Source organism: Piliocolobus tephrosceles, chromosome 1 (genome assembly GCF_002776525.5).
Source record: "Piliocolobus tephrosceles isolate RC106 chromosome 1, ASM277652v3, whole genome shotgun sequence".
In the NCBI taxonomy this organism is placed as follows: domain Eukaryota; kingdom Metazoa; phylum Chordata; class Mammalia; order Primates; family Cercopithecidae; genus Piliocolobus; species Piliocolobus tephrosceles.
In genome coordinates, this window is record NC_045434.1 from 173,428,330 (window position 1) to 173,444,526 (window position 16,197).

At 40.3% G+C, this 16,197-nt stretch overlaps 1 protein-coding gene and 1 pseudogene across 6 annotated transcripts in view; one reads left to right on the top strand and one right to left on the bottom strand.

Annotated features, from left to right (window-relative positions):
* The window catches only part of AGBL4 (ATP/GTP binding protein like 4), a 1,474,608-nt gene that overhangs the window by 1,137,570 nt on the left and 320,841 nt on the right, over window positions 1–16,197 (top strand). The window lies entirely within an intron of this gene.
* On the bottom strand, window positions 10,315–11,147 carry LOC111523262 (annotated as a pseudogene). Its single transcript, XR_002725482.3, has one exon. The product of XR_002725482.3 is annotated as a 40S ribosomal protein S3a pseudogene (transcript).

The window sequence follows — 16,197 nt, forward strand, 5'->3', positions numbered from 1 at the left end:
TTGTGGTTATATTTGAATTTTAGACAGTTTGCTCTAGAAACCTTGTGGGGAAGGATTGGAGGGAACGCAAGTCTGGGGAGACAGAGGCCTGCGAAGAGGCTGACTGTCCTGTTTCACCCCTCCCCCGACTCTCTTTTTCTGTGGGCCAAATGTACTTTGCCTCTCATCCAAGTCATTTTAATGGAGCAGAAAATGTACACATCTGGGGCAGCTTTGCAACTGCGTCTCCATTGCACTCTCCTGTTGAGTTTTGCAGAGCCTTGGGTTAATGTTGGGCTCCTTCGGTTTAGCCAGCTGAAGCATGTTCAGTGGCAGCAGTGGGACTTATGTTTCATATTACTGCACGGAATTCTCAATGTACTTTGCAAAACTATTTTTAAGGAGACCTGGGTTTTGTAAATTTTTAAAGCAATTGGAGCGTGTCTTTTCAACCTCTCTGCTAATGATTGACCACATTTTTTCATGATTTTGCCTTTTTTCCCCTGTGATGTTTGATTTGACTTTTCAAGTCTCTGCTTTTTACATTTTTAAAAGACTTTTGAAATAGTAGTTTCAGGTTCATAGTAAAATTAAGAGGCAAGTACAGAAATTGCCTTCATACCTCCTATCACCCACACAGGAATAGCCTCCTTAATACCAACATCCCCTACTAGAGTGGTACATTTGTTGCAACTGATGAACCTACATTGACACATCATCATCACCTGAAGTCCATAGTTTACGTTTGAGTTCACTCTTGGTGGTATACCTTCTATGGCTTAGGACAAAAGTATAATAACATGTATCCACCACTATGGTATCATACAGACTAACTTCACTGTCCTAAAAATCCTCTGTGTTCCACCTATTTAGCCCACCTCAGCAGCTCCAACCCTGGCAACCACTGATCTTTTTATTGTCTCCATAGTTTTACCTTTTCCAGAATGCCATATAGTTGGAATCATACACTATGTAGCCCTTTCAGATTGGCTTCTTTCACTTAATAATATGCATTTAAGATTTTTTCATGTGTCTTATGGCCTTTTACATGTTTAAAATTTTCCTATTTTGCCCAGAAAAGTAATTTGCTGTGCTGCAAAAAAGTAAATTGCTGTGTTGAGGGCCCCTGTCTTCTCAGGTTGATTCAAGGAAGGAATGTTGATACATGGCCAGGAGGATCTGGAGCTACTGGGAGGCCTATAGTGGGCATTATCCTGAGCTGTGTAGTGATACCCTAAAGCAGGGGCATCAACCCAACTCATTCATATGCACTCCTGCTAATGAAGTCTGATTGAGTCTGCTTGTGGGATTTTGGACTGGGAAGAGAATAGCAATGGAGACAGAGAAGGAAGGAAAGAGAGGAGTTGCATATTGAGTATAGGCTTAAAGGCCAATGAACATCACCTGGATAAGTTATCCAGGTGAGACTTGGAGGGAATGTAAACTTGTCAAGTAGATGACAGATTGGAGGGCCAAGGAAATATGGGCTTAGGAATCAGACCAGTGGTTAAAACCTGACATTGTTACATCTTTGCTGTAATTTTAGGCAAGACAGTTCACCTCCATGAGCCTCAGCTTTCTCACCTGTGAAGGTGTTGTGAGACTTGGGCCAAGAATTTTCCACCCTTTCTATGTATTAGGATCACCTTGGGAATTAAAAAATATTCCATTCCCAGGTCCTATCCCCTGAGACCCTGATTCAGTTGGTCTGGAATGGGGCCTAGGCATTGATTTTTTTTTTTTTTTTTTTTTTAATTCCCAGAGTATTCTAACATGAGACAAAGTTGAGCACTTCTGAGTTAGAAGATCTTAAGGTAACATGCCAAGCACACAGGAAATTCTCAACAAGTCATAAATATTACTATTTTCAGGAAAAATATACAGGGCTTCTAAATGTCATCTAACCTTGAGCAAGTCACTTAGCATCTCTGAGCTATGATTTCTTCACCTGAAAAATGACATGCCAATGTAATAAGAAAACAGTATATTTAGTCTTAGGCTCTGGGTCAAATCCTGGTCTGACAAGTAAGGTCTATCCTTATGGTGTGGCCTTGGGTAAGTTTCTTAATCTCTTCAAGCATCACTTTCTTCATAAGAATATTAATTCAACTTCACAGAGATGTTATGAGGATTAAATGAGATAATCTATGTAAAATGCTTGGCCCAGTGCCTGACACTGTGGTGAGTTCTCAGTAAATTACAGTTGCTGTTACTGTTATAATCATAATAATTATTATAGTTATAATTATGAGAACACTTATCCCCATTCTGACACAGAGTGGGGGTGTCCAATAAATTTTTACTGAATCAAATTGAATACAACAAACTGAACAATGCTGATGATAATCCAACAAGCATCCTAGAATGATTCCTGCCAAATGCTATCCCCTTCAATAAAACTCTATGGTCACAGGTCACAGTCACTAAAGAAGTTCTCTAATTTCAAATGTTCAAGAGCCTCTGAGGCCACAGGGCTTGCCCAAACCTGCAGCAAATACTTCTGAAATACTGTGTTTCAGGCCATTCATTCTTTCAAACAGACTTTGTTGAGCATTTTTTTAAGAGAAGAAATAAAAACTTCTATGCGTTATATAAAATGTAAAGTATAGAATTGTTTACAGCAATCTGAAGCCTTGCAGATGTGCATATTGGCTTGAAGTTCAGTTCAGACAAACTACGGTCAAATTCAACCATTCAGATCTCACCTATCCTATGATCTCATGTGGGTCACAAATGGAAATCATTGGTCAAATAAATTATCTGAATCCCCGCATTTTACTAGTAGTATAGTATATACTCTGCATAAGCAACAAAAAGCAAATGAATTCCCAGTGGTTAAAGATGAAAAGAAATTTATTAATAGAAAACAATTGTCACAAAGAAACAACATTTGAATTCGTTTTGAAAAAGAAACGAAAAGATTGACCTACCTTGGAAAAATGCAGGTCACTTATTGAAATTATGAATTTCAATCAGGGGCCAACTAGTTTGAGAAGTTGCCTCTGGTTCCCTTTATTAAATTAACTCATTCTGTAATTTTTCAAGTGAAATGTCACTTCCTCAGGAAAGTCCTCCCTAACTCCTCCCATCCCCCTCCATAGACTAGCTCCAGTCCTTCTTACACACTTTCATGGCTTCTTACAGTTTTCTTCATGGAGTGTATCATAGTATGTAATTATATGTTTATTCTATTATGGTCTATCTCTGCCTATAGATCAAAGCTCCATTAGAGAAGTGACCACATCTGTTTTCTTCACTGTTGCATCTTCGTGCCTAGACTGGCCCATGAGAAACCCTAAACAAACACTTTTTGAATGAGTGCATGTCTGAAAGGCAGACCCTAGAGAACCCCCCCCCCCCCCCCCACCCAAAGAGGCAACAGGTGTACCAAGGGCCATATTCTGTCCCTTTAAGTCTCATTTTCTTCTCTGTGTTTCTGTGCTTCCACCACGTCTGGCTCCTACAATCTGACTGAAACATCAATAAAAGCCTATTTCCCATTTTCCCTTAGCAACCATTGGATAGGTTAACATTTTCAAAATGGTTTTCCAAATACGAGGAGAGAACAAAATGGAAATAAATAGGAAAATGATGTACACAGAAGAAAAATAGTTAAGTTGACAGTCACACATGGTGGTCATATACTAATACTAATACTAACATCATAGTAGCAGGAACCTCATTGACACAGTCTATGGGCCTTCCAGGAAACAAGATGGTGATTCTGCCTCATTCCACAAGGCTAGAGTTCTTTTTATCCTGCTGTTGTTGGCTGGAAGTCACTGACTCTCTAATCCCCTACTTAGTTAAGGAGAACCCTGCCTCATTCTAGTCTTCTGATGATTCTAACATCATTTTTGAGATAATAGGGCAACCTTCCTTTAAAGACTGTGTTAGTTTTCTGGTTATCAACTCTGCTCATCCCAAGCACCTGGTGGTTCAAAATGCCTGCCCTTCACAAGTCCTCATAGGCCCAGAGTGTACCCCTAGACTTAAAAAAAAAAAAAAGACAACTCTAGGTTACCATTCTGAGTCAAAGGCATAAAGGAGAACATTCATTCAGAAGGTTGTCATCTCAGAAGTATACAGCAAACTGTGAACTCTGATTTTCTTAAGAATGTCTCTTAACCACACCATAAATTCAACACAAAATCAGAGGAGAGAAATGAAAACAGAACTAATGATTATTGATTTCCACGATAGGAACTGTACTAACTGCTTTACATATTTAGTTCTTTTAATCTTTTCAAAATATCCCATAAAGTCAGTATTATTATTATCTCCATTTTTCTGATGAGGAAACTAAGACTTAGAGAAGTCATAGAACTTGTTTATAGTTACATGGAAAAGACTTCAACCTGGGTGTCTTTGATTCAAAACTTGGGTTGTGATGGCTGTTTTGATATTGGCCTTGCCTCAGAGTTTTGTGAAGCAACAAGGAGCTGAAATGACTATGGGAGTTAATCCCTGTGCCCTTTTTCCTAGACGCTTGAATCCCTACCTAGAAATCTGAGAATTAGACCCTATGGGAAAGTCCAGTATCTACCATTCCAATCATTCATGTCTTAAGTAGCTAATGATTTTGTAAATATTGAAGATTTGACTACATTATCTGTGGTTTCTTAAATCATGGCTTCCTTACACCTGAGTCTGCATTTTTTAAGCTCTTTGAGCTTACCAACTGTTCAAGTAGATTTCTGCTGTCATATATCCTCTGCTCATGGCCAAGGCATTAGAACTTGTTGGTAATCACCTCTTACTGCAGGGGAAGAGTGGAGGATTATTTGAGCCAAAAAAAGAGATGATTGGATAGCTCCAGTCAGAGATATCTCTGTGAAAAATGTCAGCCTCCCCCAATACCCCGCAAAGGTGTTTTCTTTCCCTATTATTGATTAGAGGAATAAGAATAAGAATAGAGATAATAGTAGCAAACATTTAAGGAATGCTTGCCTTGTGCTAGGCTTTACATACATTTTTCATTTAATCCTTAAAGTAGTCCTGGACAGTAGGTACTATTATTATTAGCCTCATTTTAAAGGTTGAGGAAACAAGGCATAGGGATGTTGGGCAATTTTCCCAAGGTCCCACAGGAGTATATAGTAGACACAGGATTAAAACCCAGGCCATTTGACTCTAGAGCCCCAGCTATGGACTTCTGCCCCAATTCTGGCTCCCACTGAGTCTGACTCTCTAGCCTCATTGACAGGATTTGTGCTCTTCTGGTCAGGATGGGGAGATGATGAAACATTCAACCTCAAAGGGTCATATACAAGTTCTCCAGGGATGTCCAGATGACCCCTATTGGTCCAGGTGAGATCCTGGCAGGCACTGTCATACAAATGTCCCAACAAGCACCCTGGAGTTCATTTATATCTTCATTCTATGTCGTGGTAGGTGGGAATGTACTAGATCCAATCCACAGGATAAAGATGGCTTTCTTTCATTTACTAACACAAATTTCTTTATTTAGTAGCACAAAAGGAATACTTATTAATGCCAACCAATATAAAAAAGTCCTTTCCCTCTAAGTTTTTATATTACAATGAAAAACTGACTCATATATACAACATATGATACATTTTCTTTTGATAGTTCTTTTCATAGATTCTTTTAATGCTGGTGGGGGATGTATTGGGGTGCAGAATACTAAAACCTCACTTCCCCATCTTTATTATCATGGAAAAGAAATGGCAAGAATAGAGGAGAAAGAGATAATCAGTTAAGGGTGAGGCTTTTTTTTTTTGCTAACAGAAGGATGGATAAGAGAAAGACACACAAAGGTGCATGGGACTCTGGATAGTGGCCAAGGGAAGGTTTATCTCAACTGGTGGGTCCAGTAGGTAACTGCAAAGGACCCTACCTCCCACCCTGCTAACATATTTGGCCACATTGCTGGGCCATCAAATGGCTCCAATCACTAAGCTCTGTTACTGGCTCTGGGACCCATTCTGGAGAGGTAGTATGTCACGAAAGGTATATGGCAATACGAAAAATGAAAAGTGCACAGGCTTTTAACTCAGATTTGCACTCAATTACTGCTTTATCACCAAGGTACTGTGAGACCTTAGGAAAATCTATGACTCTCAGTTTCAGGTTTTTCAACTGTCAAAGAGATCCTTATAAGGTTTTCATGTCTAATTGAGACAACGCATGTAAAGTGCATAGCAGGCACAGTGCCTCTCACACAGTAGGTTCCAGAAACTACCAGTTGCCTTTTTCATTCTTTCTGAGACAGTTGCTATTACTCTTTCCTTTCAGGAGGTCACAGGATAATGACAAGGATGGGTTGTTGAAGCCAGTTCATTTTTGGTGAAGGATTTTCCTCCTCCCTGAAGGCTAAGCAGTATTACTGTAGATATGCCACCCACCATCCCTTCCTGGCCAATGAAGGCAGTCTGCCTTGTTTAAGAAAGCTGGAATCTTACTAAGGTCTGTGCTTTTATAAATTTTAGGACTTAAGCTGAGTTTGGGGTTTTATTGTCTGTTTTAAAAATCATGTTCAGATATTATATATTTAAAACATGGCTTCAGAATTGTGAAACACAGTGTTCTCAATCATAAAAAAGGATGAACTATGTTATGCCTTTCTGTTTCCATTTCTGGGTTCTCTTCTTGTCTCCTTGCATGAATTTTTCTGTGATGCCCTGCCTTATGTCCTAATTCATCTGGGACACTAACTGTGAAAATGTAGGCAAGATTCTTAACTCCTCTAAGACTGTCTTATTTGTTCATTCATTTATTTACTATTTAACTATTTGGTGAGGGCTTATAATGTGCCAGAATCTCTGATTAATGCTTGGGATACAGTAGAGAATCAGACAGACAGTTTCCCCCATCTATAAATGGGAAAATAAAATGCATATTTTAGGATTTTCGAATGCAGTAAATGAAATTATATATATATATATATGGAAGAGACAAAGAAGAGGACTAAAATCTATTGAACCCCTTACTTGATCCCTAGTGATGCTAGGTGCTTGACATGCAATTCTGATAATAAACTTGGGAAGTGATTGTTGTTATCGCTATTTTATGGATGTAGCAACTGAGGTTCAGAGAGGGAGAGTGAAGGTCCAAGTCACACACTAGATTCAAACCTGGTATGAAGTCCATATGGGTCTCACTCTGCTATGTTGCCTCCAGTGGTCTTGGAACACTGCTTGTCATCCACTGGGTGTGTTAATTCCCATCACCAACTTCACATAGAATACGGGAGGCTGTACTATTCTTGCTGTGGATATATATATATTTTGAGACGGAGTCTCGCTCTGTCACCCAGGCTGGAGTGCAGTGGCCTGATCTTGGCTCACTGCACGCTCCGCCTCCCAGGTTCATGCCATTCTCCTGCCTCAGCCTCCCGAGTAGCTGGGACTACAGGCACCCACCACCACGCCTGGCTAAGTTTTTTGTATTTTTAGTAGAGACGGGGTTTCACCGTGTTAGCCAGGATGGTCTTGATCTCCTGACCTTGTGATCTGCCCACCTTGGCCTCCCAAAGTGCTGGGATTACAGGCATGAGCCAAGCTGCAGATATGTTTGATAGCACTAAAGGTCTGGGTATAGTAAGGGGTACTCGAATGGAAAATCCAAATCCTGTTTCCTGATTCCTTAGGGACAAGACGTAAAGAAGACTTATGAAAGGAAACGGAGGGAGACATATACATTAAGCTCACTAACTCCAAGTCATGGGAAGAACGTTAAGGTCCTCTGGCAGCTAGACTCACCAACTCAGGAGACAGCTGAGACAGGGACTGTTGGCAAGAGGAACATTGTCTTTCCCAAGCCAACCCATTTCTGCTGCAGTGACATTAAAAGATAAAATGTTCAAAACTCTCTGACTCTTACCACTTCCTAGGTGGAGGCAGATATGAACTGCATAAACAACGAGGTATATTTTTTCACTTAAGATGTTCAGTGCCTATCCAAGGAAGAAAGAGTCTGTCAGAAAACATTCACTTAGGGCCTGCACATTTTCAAGAAGCTGAAAGCAGAGTAGGAAGTGAAATCACTATGCTTACATTTGGCAAGAGGACTGCAAAACTGCCCCCAAGCTAAACAATTTGGACCTGTGCACCCTTTTCTCTTCCATCTCTTTGTTTGGACAAGTCACAGCAAGAGCACATAACAGATTTACCAGCACTATTCATGTGTTTTTAACTTTACGAGCAAAGCCTTCTCTTTGGTATAAAGAAAAGGAAGGGTCGGTCATGCCAGAGAGTGCCTGTTGCCACTGAGAAAACTTGTGAGGGTTACCAGAATGAAAAGACAGATACAAATGAAGAAAGGCAGAGTTTCGCATGCAAAAAAGGGGAAAAAAATCTTTTCCTTGGCATAGAAAAATTTCATCCTGAAGGTTCTTTTTTCCCTTTTTTTGGCAATGTGATAAACACCTTAAAATAGAGTTATGAAACAGAAACAGATTCTACAGAAGGAGGAAACCAAGACTAGTGACCTCAGAGAACTTATATATCAAACCTCTCATTCTAGAGATGACAAAACTGAGGCCAGAAGGATGATGATTTCCCCCAAGTCAAAGAGTTTGTCATTGACTGCTATGGTTTGAATGTGTCCCTCAAAGTTCATGGGTTGGAAACTTAATCTCGAGGACAACAGTGTAGAGAGGTGAGACATTTAAGAGGTGGTTAGATCATAAGGGTTCTGCCCTCATGAATGAATTAATATCATTATCTCAGAAGTGAGCTCATTACTGCAAGAGTGAGTTTGTTATAAAAAGGAGTTTGAGCTGGGCGCAGTGGCACAAGCCTGTAGTCCCAGCTACTTGGAAGTCTGAGGCAGAGGATGGATTGAGTCCAGGTTCAAGACCAGCCTGGGCAACATTGCAAGACCTTATATCTGAAGAAAAAAAAAAAGTGAGCTTGTCCCTCTCTCTCATCTCTCTCATCTGTCTCGCCATGTGATGCCTTCCACCATGCTATGACACAGCAAGAAAGCCCTCACCAGATGTAGCCCCTCAACTTCCCAGCCTCCAGAACCATGAGCCAAATAAGCTCATGTTGTTTATAAATTACCTAGTCTGTGGTATTTTATTATAGCAGCACAAAACTGATTAAGACATGACCAAATTAATAATGAAGCTCAGCTTCTAGTGGGCCTTTTCGCTGTCCTCCATTGCTCTGCATTCCCTTGATTACAATGAAGAGCCTTCAGTAAAAGGTAATCTCATTCATCCTCAGGGCATTAGCTTACCTAGTCTTAAATAAACATATGTCAGCATTTTCCAGGTTTAGCCTTAGAAGAAGCCTTTTAGCTGAGGAGGCGGGTGGGAGAGGACCAATTAATTCTCTTCTCTAAATCACCTTCCCCTTGGAGTCTATCTGCAGTCCTGCTACCATTTCCATGCTGCCCTCCCCACTACTACCCTCCATTCCCCCATCCCCATCAAGGGGTTCTGTTAATTCTTTAACACATGAGCCAAAGAATGAACCCAACCCATTTTGGGGGTTGCCCTAAGCATAGCTGAGGTAGTCTGAACTTACAAAGAGACTTTACTAAAACAGAGGTAAGAGAAAAGGCAGTAGAACATAGTGGAGAGATCTGTGCTTTGAAATCAGAAAAATCTGGGTTTAAATCTCAGCTCTACAGCCCATTAGCTGTGCATATTTGAGTAAGTCACTTGACTTGTTAAATTTTCTCATTTGTTGGACATGGAGATAAAATTAGGGCATTTGATAAAAATTAAATAAAAGAGCATAAGGCATCTACCTCAGATCTTTGCATATAGTAGGCACTGATGTTCATAAAACATAAAAATAGTTTGATTTGGAAAGCAGGTTTTATGGTCAATCATTCAAAAAACATGTCCTGAGCCACCTTATCTGTGCCAGACTCTAAGTGTTGGGACAGAAACAAACAAGAAATGGTCCTTATCCTGCAGGAAATAATTTTTAATGGGTGTTATGGATTTCACTGTGTCCCTAAAAAGATATGTTGCAGTCCTAACCCCCAGAATTTGTTAATGTGACTTTATTTGAAATTAAGGTCATTGCAGATATAATCAAGTTAAGATGAGGTCATTAGGCTAGGCCCTAGTTCAATATGACTTGTGTCTTATAAGATGAGAAAAATACCATATGAAGACAGAGACACATAGGAGGAATGCCATATGATGACAGAGGCAGAGATTGAAGTAATGCAGCTACAAGCAAACTAAGGAACACCAAAGGATCGATGGCCACCATCAGAAACTAGATAAAGACAAGGAAGGATTCTACCTAGAATCTCAGAGGGAGCCCAGCTCTGCTGACACCTTGATTTTGGACTTGCATCCTCTACAACAGTGAGAACATAAATTTCTGTTATTTGTTTTTGTTTTTGTTTTTCACAAATAGCACTTTTTATTTGACACTAATTGAAGTCTGAACTTTAAACAGATTCTTGGACTGGTGGTTCATATCCATCAGCTCGTTCAACTTTAGCACCTGTCTCGTCCCCAGTGGCTTTTCCAGAACTACTGCCTTCACCATGAAGCTCCATGAGCTTTCCCAATTCAAACTTGGGCTTCTTCAGCATTTTTACTTTTCATGGAGAGGATAAATAGATTGGCAAGCCTTTTCTATGTCTTTTCCAATGCTGTCTGGAATCAATTTATTGACCACTTCTTTCAAGTCATTTGTCTGCACCTCTTGGGTCATGATTTCCATCATCTTCTTCTGGATTTGGCGGACCTGTTGGTGCTGAGCATAAGAGGTCTTCCATATCTGATTGTTGCATTTTTTAGTAAAACCAACACAGAACAGACGAAGCTAGTAACCATCGGTAGTCTTGACATCAACATGAGCTTCAATCATTGTCTGCCACTTTTTGACCATGGAACACATTTTGTCACAGGTAAGATCCATGCCATGGAAGTTAGTCAGGCAGTTTTTGCCGTGAACATCTTCAGTAATCAGCTTGAATTTTCTAAATGCAACTTCATCATTCTGCAAATCAGCAAGACTCACTTCAAACACACGACACTTGAGACCATCAGATGTAATTTTGGTTCCTTGGGTCCTGGTGATGAGCATCTTTCCAATATTTCTCATATTTAACATAGCAGGTGCTTTCACATCATACCAATCTTTCTTAGAAAATGGATCAACCATTTTCTTCTTGGCTCCCTTTTTGCCACCTTTCATAAGGCGCTTGTTCTTGCCAACCACCATGGCGCTGATCAGAGAGCCGAAATGCAATTTCTGTTGTTTTAAGTGACACAGTTTGTGGTGTCCTTAGGAAACCAATAGAATTGGGAGATATGCAAGGCAGCAAATGCAATAATTCCAACAGAATAAATGATGTAACACTTAATGAGTTCCCTGAGCTGTGCCTATTACATTTATTAAATTATGTAATCTTGGTTAAGCCAGGAAATCTTGTGAGCCTCGATACTCATGGAGGTATGTGTAAGTAGAAGTAGTTTGTCCAGGAAAAGGACAGACAGTCCATGTCTGCCTGAGGAAGCCAGGGAAGGTTTCCCAAAGAGGATAGTTGGAGCTGATACCTCAAGGATGAGTAGAAGCTTAGCAGGTGTGGGAAAGTACAGAGGGAAAGACACCACTCAGGCTAGAGAGCCTAGTGTAGAAGCAGAAAAGTGTGAACTAGTTTTTAAATTTTTAGGAAACTACAAATATTTAAGTATTGCTGGAGTATGTTGGTAATATTCATCTGCCTTCTAGACCCCCTTCTTCACCTTGATGTCCTACAGACACCTTCTATTCAAAATATCCCAAATTGAACTAGACCACTCTTTTTACCCCCATTCATAGTCCATACATGTTCTCCTTTTGCTTTCTCTGACTTGGTGAATGGCCCCACTACCTACCCATGTAGCCTAGCTAAAAATCTCTGAGTGTCCGCATGACCAACTCTTGGTAATTGACCTCCTTTTCATCTCTGATTTACACAATCATTTTTGAGCTTTACTGTCTCTGGTTCTGATGGCTTCTCACTTGGCACAAGCTCTGAATTCTCCAGCTGTGTCTCTAGGACACATTCCTTCCAGCTAAGCCTCTTTGCCAGATAATTAATGATCTGTAAACAAATGCTTAATTGTACCAGGGGAGCACATATTTAAAGAAACTTTATGATAACGTAAAGGATCCTTTTCATAACATGAAGAGCATCTCTCTCACAAACTCCCCCATCCTCAATTTAACGTTTAGTCTGAACTTTCATTTCACATATTAAATCTAAAGCCCTCTTATAGCAGGACCCCAAAAATAAAAAAACAAAAATCACCTAAGAGACAGATGGTATTATCCTGAGGTTTATCCATGTCAGGTACTTCCTGAAATACCTCTCTTTTCTCTCTAAGTCCAGCCCCTTTGGCCCTCAGACTCAAGACTTCGGCACCTGCTGGGAGAAAGAAAATTTCGGCTCCTGGCAAGAAGGGGAAGGAGATGTGAATTTATTAAGAATCTAATATATGCCTGGCTCTTTTACTTACGTTCTCTCATTTTACTCTTTATAGCAACTCCATTGACTGCTTGCCACCCACTGATAAACAAAAAAGTTAGGTACCTTACACAAGGTAGTAGTAGCTTATAAAGGGGAATGACTGACATTGAAGGGGGTGCCTGAATTAAATGTAATAACATTATTATCTCTAAGCACACTCTTTTAAGCTGTTTAGGTTATCTAGTCAGCCTCAATGCCTTTTCAAAGTGGGTATAAAGTCATCAGTGAGAGAATATGCCTGGCCATTGCTGATTCCTCAAGAGTGGGCCAGGCACATTGACCTTGGTGGTCAAGAAGCCCCAGTGGAAACTTTTCTGTTTGCTGCTGCTTTGGGGATCTACCCTTGTGCTAGGAGCCAGGGTTAGGTGCTGTTGGAGAAGGGGCCAATCCAGCCACATAGGCACTTCAGAGAGGAAACACCTTGGCTGGGATCTGAAATTGAGCCCTCTCTAGGGAGTTTGAAAAGGTGGTTTTCATGCAATTCTTAATGTCCTGGCTGTTTCAGAAAGAGGAAGCACAGTAACATTTTTAGAACAGTTAGTGGGGTGTGACAAAACCCAGAGACTGTACCCACAGGAACTTTCTCCCTGCTTATTTGTTTCAGAAAACATTTGGTATTCAAGGAGCACCTGCCCCATTCCAGGCCCTGTGCTCTCCTACTGGGTCTTCAACCTCTTATCTTTGGAGGGCTCCTTCCTACATGCACTTACACATGCCCAAGCCTTTCTCAGCTTCAAAAAGCAACAATGGCCACTTCAAAACCCTCACTCATCCCTGCCTCTCCCTCAATTACTTCCTTCTCTCCTCCTCTGCAAAAGTAGAACTTTTTGGAAGAAAGTGCTATGCATAGTTATTATAAACATCCACTCACCTGCCATTCACTCCTCAACTCCACTGCAGTCTGGCCTTTGCCTCTACCGAACCTACTCTCCAAAGTCACCAATGACTTACTGATTCAAGGACTTTGCCTCATTTGGTTTCTCAGGAGCATTCACACTGTTGACTTTGCCTTTTTCCAGAAAACTTTTTTCCTCTTAATTTCAGTAATGTTTAAGTTCTTCTGACTTCTTTGATAATCTTCAGTCTCCATGTAGGCACCTTTTCCTTGACCCCCATTTCAGATGTCAATATTCCTCAAAATTTTACTGTAGGCCTTCTGGCCTTTTTCATTCTGTGTATGCACTCACCTACTGCAGACTTCTATTCTGAGCTCCAGTAACATAGGCATACAGCTGCTTACTAGACATATCAACTTTAAGGTCTTAATGGCATCTCAAATATTTCAAATCCATCTCTTCAAACTTTTGAGAAGACTGCTTCTCCTCAAATGTTTCCTGTTTTAGTAAAGAGTACTATCATCCACCCAAAGATCAGGTTAGAAACCAGTGAGTCATTCTTGACTCCTACTGTCCTCTCACCTCTTAGTCATCAACTCCCATGGGTTCTGTACCATATATATCTTTCAAATCTATTCATCTTCTCCACTATATCCTAGTTCAATTTTTATTTCCCTGCTCTAAATCTTACCCCTTCCCAATGCATTCCCCAAACCAGAATGATCATCCTAAAATGCAAATTTGATCATGTTACTCCTCAGAAAAGACTTTCCAAAAGCTTCTCATCTATCTGTCTTTGGATAAAGTCCCACCTGATTTTAATCCTATATGATCTTTATCCCCTACCAGCTCTCTGGGCTCAACTCATGCTACATATTCCCTTATTCTCTTTGCTTCAGTCAAACTGGCTGCTACCTTGTTCTTCTCTTTTTCCTTCCCCTCCCCCTTTTCCTAAACCCCTTCTCTTCCTTTTTCTTCTTTCAGTAACTTTTTGTTTTTAGATAATTATAGATGCCATATAGTTGTAAGAATAATCGAGAGACATCCTGTATACCCAGTTTCTTCCAATGGTAACATCTTGCATACTAGATAGAGTACAGTATCATACCCAGAAAGTTGACATTGTTATAATCCATTGACATTATTCATCTTTCACCAGTTCTACATATATTCATTTGTGTATATGTATGTGTATTTAGTTGTATGCAATTTTTTAAGATGGAGTCTTGCTCCGTTGTCCAGGCTGGAGTGCAGGGTCACAATCTTAGCTCACTGCAGCCTCCGCCTCCTGGGTTCAAGCAATTCTTCTCCCTCAGCCTCCCAAGCAGCTGGGATTACAAACATCTGCCATCACACCCAGCTAATTTTTGTATTTTTTTGTAGAGACAGGGTTTCACTATGTTGGCCAGGCTGGTCTTGAACTCCTGAATTCAGGTGATCAGCCCGTCTCAGCCTCCCAAAATGCTGGGATTACAGCCACCATGCCTGGCCAGTTCTATGCAATTTGATCACGTGTAGATTCATATGACTACCATCACCATCAAGATATAGAACAGTTCCACGACAAGGATCAAACTGGCCTTCTTCTCGTGCCTTCCTTTTACTTATAGGTATTCACACAAGCTGTTCCCTCTACTTATAACACTTTCCCCAATACCATTCATTTGTCCAATTACTATTTATTTTTCAGACCTCAAATTAAACATTAATTCTCAAAAATACTTTTTCTAATCCTACACTTGGTTAGGATGTTTGTTCTCTGTTCCACTAGCACCCAGTACTTCTTGTGTCCCATCAAAGCACCTATTTTCTCACCTCTGCATTGATACTAGTCTGCATGAAGGCAGAGATTATGTGTGGCTTGTTTACTTCTATATCTCCAATATCTAGCACAGTACTTACAACTAGGGAATTCCTCAATTAAAATAGATAGGAATAATGAACTCATAAAAACTGATGAATCCAGTGGAGCTCTTTCCTTTAAGGAGTTCCCAGTCATAAAACAGGCCACCCTAAGACAGTGTATTGAATCAGCGTTGTCTTGGAAGGAAGTGTGGAGGTTGTGGGGATCCAGAGTATCCATTTTCTCCCCAGCTTCTAAATATACACAGTTGGGCACAGCCAGGACCAGAAGAATCCTTGAGTACGCATGTTCATCTGTCCAGGACCCTTCAGCACAGTTTAGCAGGTCAGGTAAGTGGAGCAGACACTGTGGTTATGAGTCTAAAGACATGATTTCAAAGATCTCAACTGAATAATTTTCTCAGCTCTGTAACCATAGACTGAAAGCAATCTTGGTTACAGATTGGGTCCCACACTATGAATCCTGATCTTGGCCACAGAATGGCCCTGATCAAGGCACAGATCTTAACACTGTCCAATCACGCAAAAATATAGCATCTTCCACAAGGAGAATAGGTAAGGTTAAAAGCAAACCTCCATCATGGGAAAACAGCAGCCCACTCTGACACAGGAAAGCAGAAGTTGAATCATATATCCTCCTAGGGGGTCAATGACATACACACCCTAAGAAGAGAAATATAATTATTGAGTCTTGAAGACTTAAACCTGGCAGGGCCCTTAAAGGCAATACGCACCCTTATGTGAAGTTTAATGGTGTATAGAACCTCAGCTTACTGAATATGGTAGTAAAATGTTAACCTTTCATATCTAACTTCAGACCCAGAAACCCTTGTTCCCATTTCAGAATCCTTTCTAATTAATTTTACCAAAGCATAATGACTTTTTTATTTTGATAGTTTTTGGGAAACAGGTGGTTTCTGGTTACATGGATAAGTTATTTAGTGGTGATTTCTGAGATTTTGGTGCACCCATTACCTAAGAAGTGTACGCTGTACCTAATGTGTAGTCTTTTATCCTTCACCCCCATCCTACCCTTCCTCCCAAGTACCATTATATCCATTAT